General features: G+C 40.8%; 1 protein-coding gene across 1 annotated transcript in view; it reads left to right on the top strand.

The window, feature by feature from the left end:
• Positions 1–15,003, top strand: part of POLA1 (DNA polymerase alpha 1, catalytic subunit) — a 267,117-nt gene that overhangs the window by 149,150 nt on the left and 102,964 nt on the right. The window lies entirely within an intron of this gene.

Genomic DNA, 15,003 nt, shown 5'->3' with positions numbered 1-15,003 from the left:
TATACTTGGGTATTTGCTTTAGCTCTGGGTAACCTAGGTTTCCTGTTTATCATGGTGTAATATGTCATGAAGATATAAGTTATATATTTATCTGTAATTTATGAATTATAAGGAAATTATTAATGTAACTGTTTATATTATATCTTTATGTACAGTGTTGAGATAAGGAATATAATTAATGTCTTCCATTTTAAAGAATAGTGTTAGTCAATCTGCTAGAGCATTTTCCAGATGACAAGGTCTACTCTTGCTATGAAGTATGGAAATGGACTGTAAAGATTGTTCTTTAGTACCCTTTCTACTACTCTAGAATCCAGATAACCCTTTTGTTTTTAGAAAATCTATAGACAATGAGCCAGATTAGCCAAAGTTTAGAAAATAGATAGTAAAAAGTGCTATATAATGAGAGGAGAATGGATAGATTTTCAAAATTTCTTGCAGTGTCTAAGGCAGGGGTGTCAAACTCACTATGTCACGTGACATGTCGCGACATATCGTGACTCTTTGCATTGCCAGCAATGGGGTGGGCGCAGCTTCGTTATGATGAAACTGGCCCACAGGCCGGCAGTTTGACACCCCTGGTCTAAGGGCTGCAAAGAGTTCTGGCAGGAGCACAATGACATCATCAAAGGAGAAAGGGAATTTTTATTCAACTTTCACACTTTTAGGGTGGGAAGTTAGTAAGTTAAAGACTATTGGGGGTTATTTGTATAAGAGTCGCCTTGTGGTGAGATGGGCAGAAAAACTTAATAAATTAAATAAATGAATAAAATTATTAATTACAGTACTGTCACAAATTTTGTTTTAGTTTTCAGCTAAATTTTAGTGCCATGAATTAAGGGGTTGCAAAACATTTCCCTTTATATGTTTGATCTTGCCCAATTAATGATGTTAGATAAGTGCTGTGTCAGTTTTCTGGGGTTCTCTGGAATCAAAATACCATTTTCTGATTTTGGGAGATAAATGTATGCATTTGAGATATGAATGGATTTATCATTATTAACTTGATCAACCTAATCCAAAGTTATAGTAAATTTATTATGTGTAGGGAGAAGATACCGGATGCCTTGAAGCAGACAATAGTACAGTTGCTCACAAAAATTTAGGTATCCCTGATTCTATTGTATGTTTCAGTGAACTTTGCATGAAACAAGAGGTAGCCAACTTCTTTTAGCAAATTTGAGTGAACTGCACTTCTTTAAAGACTCCACTTAAAAAAACTAAATATGGCAAATACAAAAGCAATATCCCTTTGGGAGAAACAACAGCTTCCATAACTACTTTCTTTTATTTATTTATTTTATGGACAGGGTGTTTCTATTCTTGTTTTTGAAATTTTTCCTACTCTTTCTTGCAATTCTTTTTAGCTCACAAATATTCTTCAATCTCTTTAGTTATCATACATGTTTGATCTCCCCACAGATTTTCAATAATCAAGTCTTAGAACTGTGAACTAATCATTCCTAAACCTATAGCTTTCTTTCTTGAAAGTACTTTATGATTTATTTGGATGTATGTTAGGTCATCTTGTTGAAATATCTAATCTCTTTTTGGTTTCAATTTCCTAATTAACCAGGATATACTGTATACATTGTGATCTTCTGGACCCAGAGGGTCTTAACAATGAAAAACTAGTCACTAATAAGATATGAGGCCTAGACATTATGTTATTTGGAAAGCCAGCTATTCTAAGGCAAGGATTAGAATTTATGTAATGCAATTATCATTCCACTATGGGTCATAAAGAAAATATATATTTAGCTTTTATCTATATGAAAAGATTTGAACTGAAACTTCTATTGACCTCAGTTTGCCACTTCTCAGAGAAGCCTTTAAATATATTTAAAGTCATCTTTAACAAATTGGAGATAGTGACCTGCTTCAAAATGTATCTTTTTAGATTGACTAAGATGAAATATATGAATAAATGTCTGTTGTTAACTAATTATCAGTAACACAGAATATCTGCAGAAATAAAAATATGTTATTGACTTTTCACATAAGAATAGCTTCATCTAGTATTTATATTTTGCTTTTATATAGAATTAGCAATGTAGTTACTACTATAAATAACAAAAATAGGTAACTTATTTTTTTAAAAACTCGCCCTGGTTATTTTGGAATATTGTGGTAAAATAACCAAAGGTCAGGCATTATGGGTTAATATGTGGAAGTAATAGATTGCCTGTCTTTACTACAGAACACTGTGCTGTCGCCAATTAACTTCAGAAATCTTGTAATTTTTAATAATAGGATAGCAGAGAGTTGCTAGGAATTTAATTATTACAAGTAAAAGCATTCAGCAATAGAGAAGTAAAATGTTTGAGAGGAATTTTGGAAAAATAATGAAGAAAGGCTGTTCAAAGGTAGCAAATAGACACAGAACACATATGTGAATGAGAGATTGCCACTAGTTGAAGATATTTAAAGTTACCTTAACATATGGTTCTGTAAGGACCTACCTCAGCTAAGCCACCCAAGAAGGCAGAACTCTTGAAACAAGCATTGTCTCAAAAGGAAACTTTTATTAGGGGCTAGTGACAGCAGGAAGGGGACGCAGTGGCTCAGTGGGTTAGGACGCTGAGCTTGTCGATCGGAAGGTCGGCAGTTTGGCGGGTCGAATCCCAAGTGCCGCGTAGCAGAGTGAGCGCCTGTTACTCGTCCCAGCTTCTGCCAACCTAGCAGTTCGAAAGCATGTAAAAATGCAAGTAGAAAAATAGGGACCACTCCGGTGGGAAGGTAACAGCGTTCCGTGCGCCTTTGGCGTCTAGTCATGCCGGCCACATGACCACGGAGACGTCCTCGGACAAGCGCTGGCTCTTCGGCTATGAAACGGAGATGAGCACCGGCCCCTAGAGTCAGAAACGACTAGCACGCATGTGCGGGGGAACCTTTACCTTTACCTTTTAGTGACAGCAGGGAATCAAGGTGAGATCTGAGAGAAAAACCCATAAAGCGATATATTAAAAGTAGCATTCAGTACTCCTCCCCCAGTGTCACAGCGTTCATTTGAATCCCAGCCAAGCCACACTGGTCTTTTTGGCGGGCTCTTCAATTTCTCTCTCACTTTTGATTTCTTCTGGCTCCAAGCACAAACCATCTCTCAGATAAGGGTAAGACATTCCATCCTCTGGGGGAGGGGCAACAAGGCAACAAAGCAGACAGTGCAAAGCATCCCCAAAGGCTCTCCCCTCCCAACAGAATGGCAGGCGACAGAAAGCTACAAAGCTAAAATAACTGAGGATACATTACTTTGGGGCCTGACATATGGATCCCCTAGAAAAATGGGAAATCCACCTGTAAAACAAAAAGGGAAAGGGAGGAAAACAAATAAAACAGTCATATCAGTCAGGCTGGTCAGGATAATTTGCATGATGCTTTTTATACACCCATTCGTTTTGCGCAGAAGGAAAGTTTTCCCAAGCTACTAAGTATTGGTTGGAACCATGGTGCTTTTGAGAATTGAGAATTTCACGTATTTTGAAATGTTCTCTTTCCACCCACACAGGGACAGGAGGGGCTGGAGGCCTAAGGGTAGATGTAATCTCAGGTTTAAGTAAACTACAATGAAAGACAGGATGGATTTGTCTGAGGCTCTTAAGGAGCTTTAGTTCCACTGTCACTGGATTAATAATGTGCTTAATTAGGAAAAGGTCCTATAAATTTAGGCCCCAACATCTTAGAGGGTTGCAAGGATTGTAAGTATTTTGTAGACAGATAAACTATCTCCAATCCTAAAAGATGTTTGCGCTATCCTATTTTTATCAGCTTGGGCTTTATAGGGATTTCTGGCCTCATCTAGTGCTTTACGTACTACTAGCCAGGTGTTTTGTAATTGTTTGATCCATTCTTGCAAAGAGGGGATTTCAGGTTCTTTGGAGGGTAACTCTGGAATGGGGACAAAAATCTGCCCATTGGCAACCTGGAAAGGGGTATAACCAGTGCTCAAATGCACATCATTATTATACACCACTTCTGCAGAAGGCAACAGATCAGTCCAATTATCTTGCTGATAGTTCATAAAGCATCTAAGATATTGTTCTAGAACTGAGTTCAGTCGTTCTGTCCCGCCATTTGTTTGAGGATGATGACTAGATGAAAGTCCTTGACTAGAACCCTAAAGATCTAGAAAAGCTCTCCAGAACTTAGAAGTGAATTGGAGCCTCCTGTCTGATGTGGGGCCCCATGGAAGCGATAGATATGTTGCACAGTTTAGCTAGCATTTTGGCTGTTGGGATTTTGGGGCAAGGAATGAAATGGGCTTGTCTAGAGAACAGGTCCGTAACCACACAAATAACTGTATTTCCAGAGCTTTCAGGGACCTCTACAATAAAATCCATAGAGATCTGTCTCAAGGGTGCTGAAGGGCTTGCCCACTGGCTGTAAAAGTCCCGGCATCTTCCCTTGCCGTTGCTTAGCTGCAGCACATGTGGTGCAGCTCGCCACATAGTTCTCTATGTCCTTTTTCAAAGAAGGCCACCAAAATTTCCTTTTTAGTAGATGTAGAGTTTTAACAAATCCAAAATGTCCTGGAGTCTTAGAATCGTGCCCAGCTTGCATTATTCTCAGTCTTAAGCTTGCTGGCATGTATAGTTTCTTTCCAACCTAGGCCAGGTCATCTTTGATTAAGCATAAATTCTTATTATTCTGAAACTATTCATCAGTCTCTAGTGCTTTTTTTGATATCCTGGCGCACTATTCAGTCTATTGGCTTTGTGGTTTTGCTCTGTGCGTCAGTAGTGACAGGTGCTGCAAATTGTTTAGGAGGCATAAATTGCTCAATTACTTCCGATTTAACACTGTTATATTGCAACACTCTAGATAAAGCATCTGCTAAGAAGTTCCTCCCCCCAGGAAGGTAATGGATTGTAAAGTTAAATCGGTGGAAATGTTGGGACCACGGTGCATATTTAGGGGACAATTTTCTAGGAGTTTTCATTGCTTCCAGGTTCTTATGATCAGTCCATACTTGGAACGGTATTTTGCTCCCCTCTAAGAAATGTCTCCAGGTTAGCCCATCACACAGCATAAGCTTCCTTCTCCCAGGTTGCCCACCGGTGCTCAGTTTCAGAGAGTTTTTTAGAAGTATAATCCCAAGGTTGCAGCTGGCCTTCCTTGTTCCTTTGAAGTAAGACTGCTCCTATGGCCACATCACTAGTGTTGGCCTGAATGACAAAAGCTTTCTCTGGGTCTAGGTGCTTTAAAACCGGCTCCATAGAGAAAAGTCCTTTTAAGAGCCTTGGTGGAGCAGTGGGCTAATGCCTCCTTAAGTAACAGCAGCTGCCTGCAATTAGTGCAGGTTTGCATCCCACCAGGCTCAAGGTTGACTCAGCCTTCCATCCTTCGAGGTAGGTAAAATGAGGACCCAGATTGTTGGGGGCAATAAGCTGACTTTGTAATAATGCCGCTTGGGGGAGGGCGAAAGCCCTAATAAGCAGGCATATACATAGAATGAAGGCTATTGCTAAGCACATTGATTTGTGCTTTAAATTGTAAGCCGCCCTGAGTCTTCGGAGAAGGGCGGGATATAAATGGGATTAAAAAAAACAAAAAACAACTTCTCGAATGCGGCTTCTCAAATTCCCCTGTCCATTTCAGTGGCTGGCTGGGTTTTGGTTTGTCTGCTCCCTTAGTCTTTAATAGATTTGTGATGGGGAGTGCGATTTGCACAAATACAGGGATGAACTGCTAGTAAAAATTTGCGAAACCTAAAAACTTTGCAGCTGCTTTCTAGTACAAGGAGGAGCCCACTCTAGCACAGCTCGTACTTTCTCTGTGTCCATTTTGGGCCCCCTTACTGGAAATGCGGTAACCCAAATATAAATAGTCAATACGATCCTGTGGAATTCACATTTAGAGAAGAGTTTGGCATATAGCTTAGTAGAGTGCAGTTTATTCGGTACCGCTCTAATTTAACATGTTCTGCCTTGATGTCATCAAGGTAAACTAAAACCCCTTTGTAGAGGTGCTGATACAGAACTTCATTTATTAATTGCATAAACACAGCAGGGGCCCTTGAAGTCCAAAAGGTAGCACCTTAAATTGGAAACAATCCATGGGACAATTAAATGCAGCCTTCCATTCATCCCCCTCCCTTATTCTTATATGGTAATTTTCCTATTGTCAGGTGTGCAAACATGTCTTTCATGAGAGGGAGGGGGTACAGGTTCTCCACGCATACATCGTTCAGGCCTCTACAGGCCTCTACTGCAGAGACGAAGCGACCCATCCTTCTTTTCTCTGAATAGCATGGGAGCTGCTGCCCGGGGTTTTGCAGGCTGGATGAAACCCCGTGCTAAGTTCTTTTCAATTAACTTATAAAGTTCATTAAGTTCTCATGGGGTCATGGAGTACATCTTTGGTTTGGGAAGCTTCGACCCTGGGATAATTTCAATGGCACAGTCTGTGGGTTGATGGGATGGAAGCTCATCCGACTTCTGTTCACTGAACACTTTGGCCAGGTCTCGGTATTCCATTGGGAGCTCTGCAGTTCCTGTTCGGTGAGGGTGTGTTAAGGAATTTGTTGTGCAGATGTCTCCTTGTGCTACCAAAGAGTTGCACAGACAAGGAAGGGCACTGAGAGCAGTAAAAGTCACACAAGAATACACTGAGTTATAAAAACAAAAGGTAGTTTACTTTTGAGGTGGTGTAAGAACAAAAATGCACAGTCAAAAAATAAACAGTCCAGGTCATAAACAATAGCAACAGTCCAAAGAGTAATCCAAACTACAAAGTCTTCTTACCGGTCCAGAGGTCAATACACAGTTCAGGTTACAACAGTAGTAAACTAACAGCAGAGCAAAAACAGTAATAGTAGAGAGCAGTGAATTCAGAGAGAGAGAGAGAAGCTACATTCCTAGCTTCCTCTTATGGCCATGAGAACACTTACACACCCATTGGCCAATTAACAACTTAAAGACATAGCATTATGGTTAATATATTTTCAACCCAACATTGTAGGCTAACACCATATGCCTAACATTCTCCCCTTTGGGTAGAATAATATATAACCCTTACAATCCTATGCACATTCTTTCACAATTAGCATTGTGTTTCACAGCACTTTGTACCTTCGTAAAATGGTCTGCAATATTTACATCTGATGAACAATACTCTAGCTGTATTAATTTATCCTTGATACATTGTCTGACATTTAAATAATGAAGGATCAGTATGTTTAGATCTTGTTCTTACTGCAGCATTATTAGCCATCTTTATCGCAGCTTGATTGTCCTCATATACAATGAATGGATCATTTACATTTAAACCCATATCTAACAATAATTGTTTGTACACTAGCAGTTCTGTACATAACACTGATAGACATGAAAATTCAGCCTCCATTGTAGATAGGCTTATGTGCTTTTGTCTAATGGACTTCCATCCAATCAAAGAATCACCCAACATTATAGCCAACCCTGAAGTAGATTTACGAGTGCTTGCCTCAGAGGCAAAACTCGCATCTGCATATGCAGTAAGGATTAACTCACGATTTGGCTCAAAATATAACGAGTAGTGAATAGTTTGCTTCAAATATCTTAATACTCGTTTAGCTGATTGCCAGTGTCTAACAGTTGGATTATTGTTGTACCTAGCTAATTGGTTTACACAGTAAGAAATATCAGGTCTAGTCCAATTACTCAGATACATAAGGTTTCCTATCAAAGATTGATACATAGTCTTATCAAATACAGGACTCTCAACATTAGTGTCCTTAAAATCCATAGCCATCGGAGTTTTTGCTGGTTTACACATTTCCATATTGTATCTCTTTAATAACTGAGATATTTTACTGGCTTGCGAAATCTTAAAACCCCTATTTGTTTTCACAATATCTAACCCCAAATAGTGGCTTATTTTCCCAAGATTCCTAATTGTGAATTTATTTTCCAATCTTGAAATGATAGTTTGTGCTTCTAACTCAGTTTTTGTTATAATTGCAATATCATCTGTGAATAATAAGAGAAAAGATAATGCTCCATTGTGTTCTCTTCTAAGCAAACAAGGATCAGCATGGTGTAGCTTTCGTAGGTCTGCTGGTGGGTTGCCGGTCCCCTCTTTACTGGTCTGCCAGGATAAAATCTCCAGTGCACCCTCGTCCATATCGCTGGTAGGAAGGGGCATGTCAGTTGCGACCCACCTCAGTAGGGCAGCTGCCTCTCCGGGCTGGACACTGTGCAGATCTACCTCAGCTAAACCACCCAAGAAAGCAGAACTCTTGAAACAAGCATTGTCTCAAAAGGAAACTTTTATTAGGGGCTAGTGACAGCAGGGAATCAAGGTGAGATCTGAGAGGAAAACCCACAAAGCGATAAGTAGCATTCAGTACTCCTCCCCCAGTGTCCCAGCGTTCATTTGAATCCCAGCCAATCCACAGGTGGCATCGTATTTTGGTAACTGGTCTTTTTGGCGGGCTCTTCAAGGTCTCTCTCACTTTCAATTTCTTCTGGCTCCAAGCACAAACTGTCTCTCAGATAAGGGTAAGAGGGGGAAGGGCAACAAGGCAACAAAGCAGACAGTGCAAAGCATCCCCAAAGGATTCCCCTTCCCAACAGAATGGCAGGCAACAAAGAAAGCTACAAAGCTAAAATAACTGAGGATACATTACTTTGGGGCCTGACAGCCTCTGTCTTCTTTGATATCTCAAATAGCTAAATAGTTCCCACAAAGAAAATAGAATTTGCTTTTGCAGTTGAATTTGACCATCCTGTCTCTCTATTTTTTTTTCCTGCCTCTCATCAAACTAAAGGAATTAAATTCAAGTAAATATTCAGGTTGCAGGATGAGAATTTTCATTTGGCTGGCTTTCTTTTTTGGAAGAAAGCTTCCAAAAATTAATAAATATATTTATGCTATGTAATTCTATTTTCTTATAAATATTTTAAACTGGACTACAGAACATGTCATTTTTAAAGATTCATATAGTTATGTAGAATTGACTAGCCCAATGTAATATTATATGTTCTTAGGTTTTTTATTTGTTTTTGCAAATAGTAAGGGGCTAGAACTGTATTACAGTTGATTTGCAGAGGAGGAGGAAGAGGAAGATGCTGCCCTAATATTTCATAGCTCAGAGAGGCATTTTATAGGGACATATATAGGAGAGATTCTTCTCTATTCTGGAAGCCCAAATTTGAGATTCTAATCGCATGGAAGGCAAGCTGGAGTTATATCTGCCTTTCAGTGCTACATGTCAATCTGACTTTTACTCTCACATTCTGATTTAATATTCATAGCCAGACCGTGCCTTTTCTTCCTCAAGTGCCTTTTTGTCAGTGTTACTGTGATTGTTATGATGTGTTTTAAACTATATAATTTACCTGGATTTACTAAATTATTTTATAGATTATAACCTGCCACAAAGCTTGCGTGGTAAGCTATAGTGGTGGACTATAAATATTTCAAATAAATAAAATAATGATATTTTTCCTCTTTATCTGCTGCACATATAGCCAAAGGGGTAAATCACATTGAGAAAAACCAAGAATTAGTAGTCAGCAACACTTCTGTTTAGAAGAAAAATATTCAAATAATAAAAAATAATAAAGGTGATTCATGAAGAAATGGAGCATAAAATGGGGCAAAATTTACTTAACAAATATCTTGCTTAGCAATAGAAATTTTGGACTCAATTTTGGTTGTAAGTCGAGGACTACCTACACTAAATTTGCTAACTTAAATTAATAACAATTGGAATTTTTTGACATCTGGATGGATACCCACTCTCTATCCCTATATTAGACACTAATGGGATGAAGATGACATACTTTTAAAAGGAGTTGCACTCCTAAAATATCAGACTTATAGCTGAAAGCTGTATTACCTAGAAACTAATGGTCAGCCTTACCAGATAGACTAGGCAGGAAAGGCCAGATAAATTAATTCTACTTTATTGTAAAGCTACATTAACAGAAACTTCCAAGTCTGTAAGAACAATTTTCTCGCTGTCACCTTTGCATCCCAATAATTTAGGGAGCATCCCTCCAGAGCCTCTTGCTGTGCAGCTGTGGGCTATGCTCCCTCTTATCTGACTGTTCTCCAGCAGCATCTTTTTGCCTGGCTTCCCAAAGTCATTCCCACATACCATTATACTGATTTAACACCAATTAATAGTTTAAAACTAGCAGAAAAGGCATGGTTTTGGATAACTACATTTTGGTTCTCTCAAAAATAGACTCAAGAGCAGTATGCTGTAAACAGATCTATTAATGAAAACTATCTGGAAGTTGCACTTAATAGGCTATTAGCAGGGATCATTCATGGAAACATTTCTCATCGTGGTTAAAGACCATCATTGGTTTCTGCTTCATTTCTGGCATAATTCAAATTGTTTACCTTTAAATACCCTGCATAGCATGGGATTCTGATGTTTTCTCCTCAATCTTCCCACATATTGTGATATTCCTTAGACCATTTAGTCTAAATCTGATGGCTTTGGGGGGCAAATTGTTCTTGCTATGATGTTTCACTTATTCTGGAAAAGATCTTTTTGTGCAGCTACTCGACTTATGAACAAAATTGAGTCTGGAATTATGGTAGTTAAATCATTGCTATCATAAGTCAAGACATTATGTGGTTGAACACAACTTTTTGGCATTTTTTGCAGCGGTTGTTAAATGAACACCTTGGTTAAGCAAATACAATAATTATTAAGTAAATGCCGTGGTTGTCAAGCAAACCCATTTTACCCATATTTTGCCAGAAACAGAAGCAAACACTGGAAACTGGCAAAACATGTCAAAAAGTCACTTCGGGACAGTGCAAATGGCTGTAAAGGTGAGCCAGTTGCCAAGCACTCAAAAGGCCATCAGGTGATCCTGGTGTGTGTTTGTGTGTGTGTGTGTGTGTGTGTGTGTGTGTGTGTGTGTCCTTTGTAACTTCAAAATCGGTTGTAAGTAGCTTTTGGGAGGGCATGTTGTAACTTCAAATTGTCACTAAGTAACCAGTCGTAAGTTGAGGATTACCTGTAATTTTTAGCCTCTCCTCTCCCAGTCACCTGCTGGGATTGTTAGGATTGTATTTTATTATGTTTAATGCTATTGTGATTGTTAACCTTTCTGCAAGCGGCATTATTACAAACTCAGCTTATTGCCCCCAACAATCTGGGTCCTCATTTTACCTACCTCGGAAGGATGGAAGGCTGAGTCAACCTTGAGCCTGGTGGGACGTGAACCTGCACTAATTGTATGTTGTATGTTGTCTTGAGTTCCTAGGGGAAAAGTGTAATCTAAAACTATATAAGAGCAACAAGTGTAACCATGACAATGTAACTGTGAAAATGAGAATATTTTGCTACCTTATATATAAATGTTAGTGGTTTTTGCATAGTTATGTTTGAAGACATTTGTTAAAACTGAGATTCACACCACCAAATTATAGTAGGTCACGATAACGCATTTCACATTTTACATTTAGTCCTTTGAAAGAGCTTGGTTCCCTGGGTGGGATATACTTCCTGAGTTTCAAATGTCTTAGTATTTCATAGATTAAAATTATGTAGTATACAAATACCATTAGCTAATTCTTACTTTCATTAAGTTTTGTTTTGATAAAACTAGTATTTTCCAAGTTGGATTAATAATGGATTAAAAATTTCTAATCTGCTTTAAAAGTATCCCTGATGAATCAGGTGGTATGGAAGACTTTAAAATAGCTAGCAGTACCTAGTTACAATAGGTTCGTGTACTTTTTATTTCATTTCATAAATATCTCTCCCTCCTCTAGGTATAAGGAGACGACTGTACTTGCTACTTCAGAACTGTTTCTTTATCTGCAAATTCCATGGTTTAATTGATCAAAATTTGTTACGTTTTTTTTAAGTCAGACAACAGGTCTTTAAAAACTAGCCATTCATATGTGTAAATGTAAGTTTAGATTTATTAGATTGTGTGGCACTAAAACAGAACATTACTTAGTTTCATACTTCTTTTCCAGTGCATTCACTGATGCATAAGCATGCCTGCTTAGTTCATTCTCCCATACTGATGCATACTCAGTCTTTGTTCAACCCATTGGAAGCAAAGCTACCTGATTGTTCTCTACCTGCTTAAGCCCTTTCTTTCCTGAAAGATTGTGCTCTGCTGGAAGGGATATTTTGGAACAACATAAGAAGTGGAAATTGCAAATCCATATTTTCCAGAGAAATCCCTCTATTGGTTCAAAAGCCACACATAAATAGATCTTCTCATTTGCAGAAAGACTGGATCTAACCAATATATCATCTTTCAATATATAATGCTACCTTATACCAATTGATCATGTAGACTCCAGTTCATGAGAATTTATTGCATAATAAGTTCAATAATTGTTGAGGTACTGTTAGGCATTGAACTAGAATAGTGCAGGGCTTTTCAACCTTTTCACCAATTGTACCATTTTTAGAATATGGCAACATTCAAATGCCACACAAGGTGTCAAAAACGTGACCAAAAAAAGGGGAAAAATGATAAAGTACAGGTAGTCCTTGACTTAGAACAGTTTGTTTAGTGATTGTTCAAAGTTACAACGGCACTGAAAAAAGTGACTTATGACCATTTTTCACACTTATGACCATTGCAGCATCCCCAGGGTCATGTGATTTACATTCAGATACTTGGCAACTGATTCGTACTGTATTTATGATGGTCACATTGTTCCAGAGTCATGTGATCGCCTTTTGCAACCTTCTGACAAGCAAAGTTAGTGGGGAAACCAGATTCACTTAATCTCTCTCTCCCTCTTTATCTCCCTCCCTCTCTCTTTCTTTCTTTCTCCCTCTATTTTTAACTTTTGTAGTTTTGTATTTTTATTATATGCCCTGTACACCGCCCTGAGTCCCTTGGGAGAAGGGCGGTATAAAAATTTAATTAAATAAATAAAATAAATAAATAAATATTTCTTTTTCTTTCTCCTTCTCTCTCCCTCCCTCTTTCTTCTCCTCTCTCTCTCTCCCTCTCTATATTTCCCTCCCTCCCTCTCCCCCTCCCTCTTTCTCTCCTTCTCTTTCTCTCCCTCTCTGTTTCTCTCTGTTTCTCTCCCTTTCTCTTTTTCTTTGCCCCTCCCTTTCTCCTCTCTCTTTCTCTCCCTCTCTTTTTCTCTCTCCCTCCCTCTTTCTTTCTCCTCTCTCTCCCTTTCTCTTTCTCTTTCCCTCTCTTTCTTTCTCTCCCTCTCTCTTTCTCTCTCTCCCTCCCTCTCTCCCATTGTCCTTTCCTTCCTTCCTTTCTTCCTTCCTTCTCTCTTTGTCCCTTCCTCCTTCCCTCCCTCCCTCTCATTCTTCCTTCCTTCCTTCCTTCCTTCCTTCCTTCCTTCCTTCCTTCCTTCCTTCCTTCTTTCTCCATTTTTACCAAGAAACCTGATGCCCACTTAACTATAACACTTCTATCATAATCCAAGCAATCACACCCCTCAAATCAATTTACAGACATAAATTGAGGAAAATTAATACTTGGTATAGCCCAAACTGTCCAGTTAAGAAATCAACATGAGCTCATCATTGCTTCCTAACTTCAACTCCCAGAATTCCTCACTCAGGCACGCTGGACTGGGGATCAGTTTGGAGGAGGGGAGGGGAAGGGAGCAGCTGAGGGCTGCCCGTGTGATCTTGAAGCAGCTACCTTTGGAAGTACCTGGCAGAGCAGGCGATGGGAGAGGAGCAGGCCGATTGCCTTACCGGTACCTGGGACTCTGATGCACCTTCCTGGCCATGTGTGCAGGGCCAATCAGGAGCCCTGCTAGGGGGCAAGCCGGCATGAAGAGAGAGAGAGAAGGAAAGCGCAAGTGCCTCTCTGTCTCTTTCTGTCTTTGCAAATGGTGGAGGATTGGGAGCTGTAGTTGAAGGCTGAAACTTCTTCAGCTGTAACTGCTCGCACGTTTTTGTGTGTGTGTGTGAGCAGGGATCAATGCTGCTTTCCAGGTGATAAGTGTTTCTTCAGGGCTCAGCAGACATGTCAGGATCAGTGCCGCTTTCCAGGTGATTGGTGTTTATTCAGGACTCAGCAGAAGGACCAGGATCAGCGCCTAGCTCCAGCTGGAGCCTGGCACTGATTCTGGCGCTTCCGCTGAGCCCTGACAGCCCCAAAGAAGCATCGATCAGCTGCAAAGCGGCACTGATCCCAGTGCTTCCGCTGAGCCCTGGCAGCCCCGAAGATGCGCCGATCAGCTGGCAACTCTGTACGGCTGGCCCCGACCTCCACCAACGGGCTTCAGTCCACAGAGAGCTCCTGGCGGGTTGGGGCCGGCCGTACGGGAGCTGTGGACTGGAGCCCATTGGCGGAGGTTGGGGCCAGCTGTATGGAGTTGCCAGCTCATCGGCGGCCCAGGATGCGGCCTCCTGGGTGCATGCAATCATCCCCATGCACTGGCCTTGCTGTGTCGACCCGCTGGGAGCTCTCCATGGACTGGAGCCCATCGGCGGAGGTTCGGGCCAGCTGTATGGAGTCGCCAACAATGGGGGAAGGGAGTCAGGCGGGAGCATTTTTCCCTCCACAGCTGCATTCTGATGGCTTCGCCTGGCACGCATCAGCAAAACAAACGGCCTCAATTCCCACCTGCTGCCACGGGATGATTCCTCGGGGAGGGCGCGTGCCATCTGTCCGCTTTGCTTTCCCCTCCATAAAGCCAGGCACCTTGGGAAGAGGAGAGAGGGAAAAGTCTCGAGCCCCGGGAGGCGCCATGACAAGTATTGCAAGCTTGCAGGGGCGAGAGGAAAAGAAGATGAAAGGCTGTAACAGAGAGAGAAAGAGAGAGAGAGAAGGGGGAAAGGAGGGGGCAGTTGTGAGGTTGGCGCTCAGGGCCATGACGCGAGCGGTCTCAAACACCTACCTGTTGAGGGAGTGGATGGTTCTGTCCCCTTCAGGCTCACGCTTACTTGTGAAGTAAGAAGGGGGAAAGGACGACACGGATCCCGCACGAGAAGAAGTCAATCCGGTTACTGCACAATGAGTCTCTGGGGAGGGCGGGGCCTCGCTCTGCGCCTGCACTGTTTGCGCGCCCTCAGTAGGGTTCCTGCAGGCCGCCGCCAAGCAG

The sequence above is a fragment of the Vipera ursinii genome (genome assembly GCF_947247035.1).
Source record: "Vipera ursinii genome assembly, chromosome: 4".
Lineage (NCBI taxonomy): Eukaryota > Metazoa > Chordata > Lepidosauria > Squamata > Viperidae > Vipera > Vipera ursinii.
This window is presented reverse-complemented; position numbering and strand designations above follow the sequence as displayed.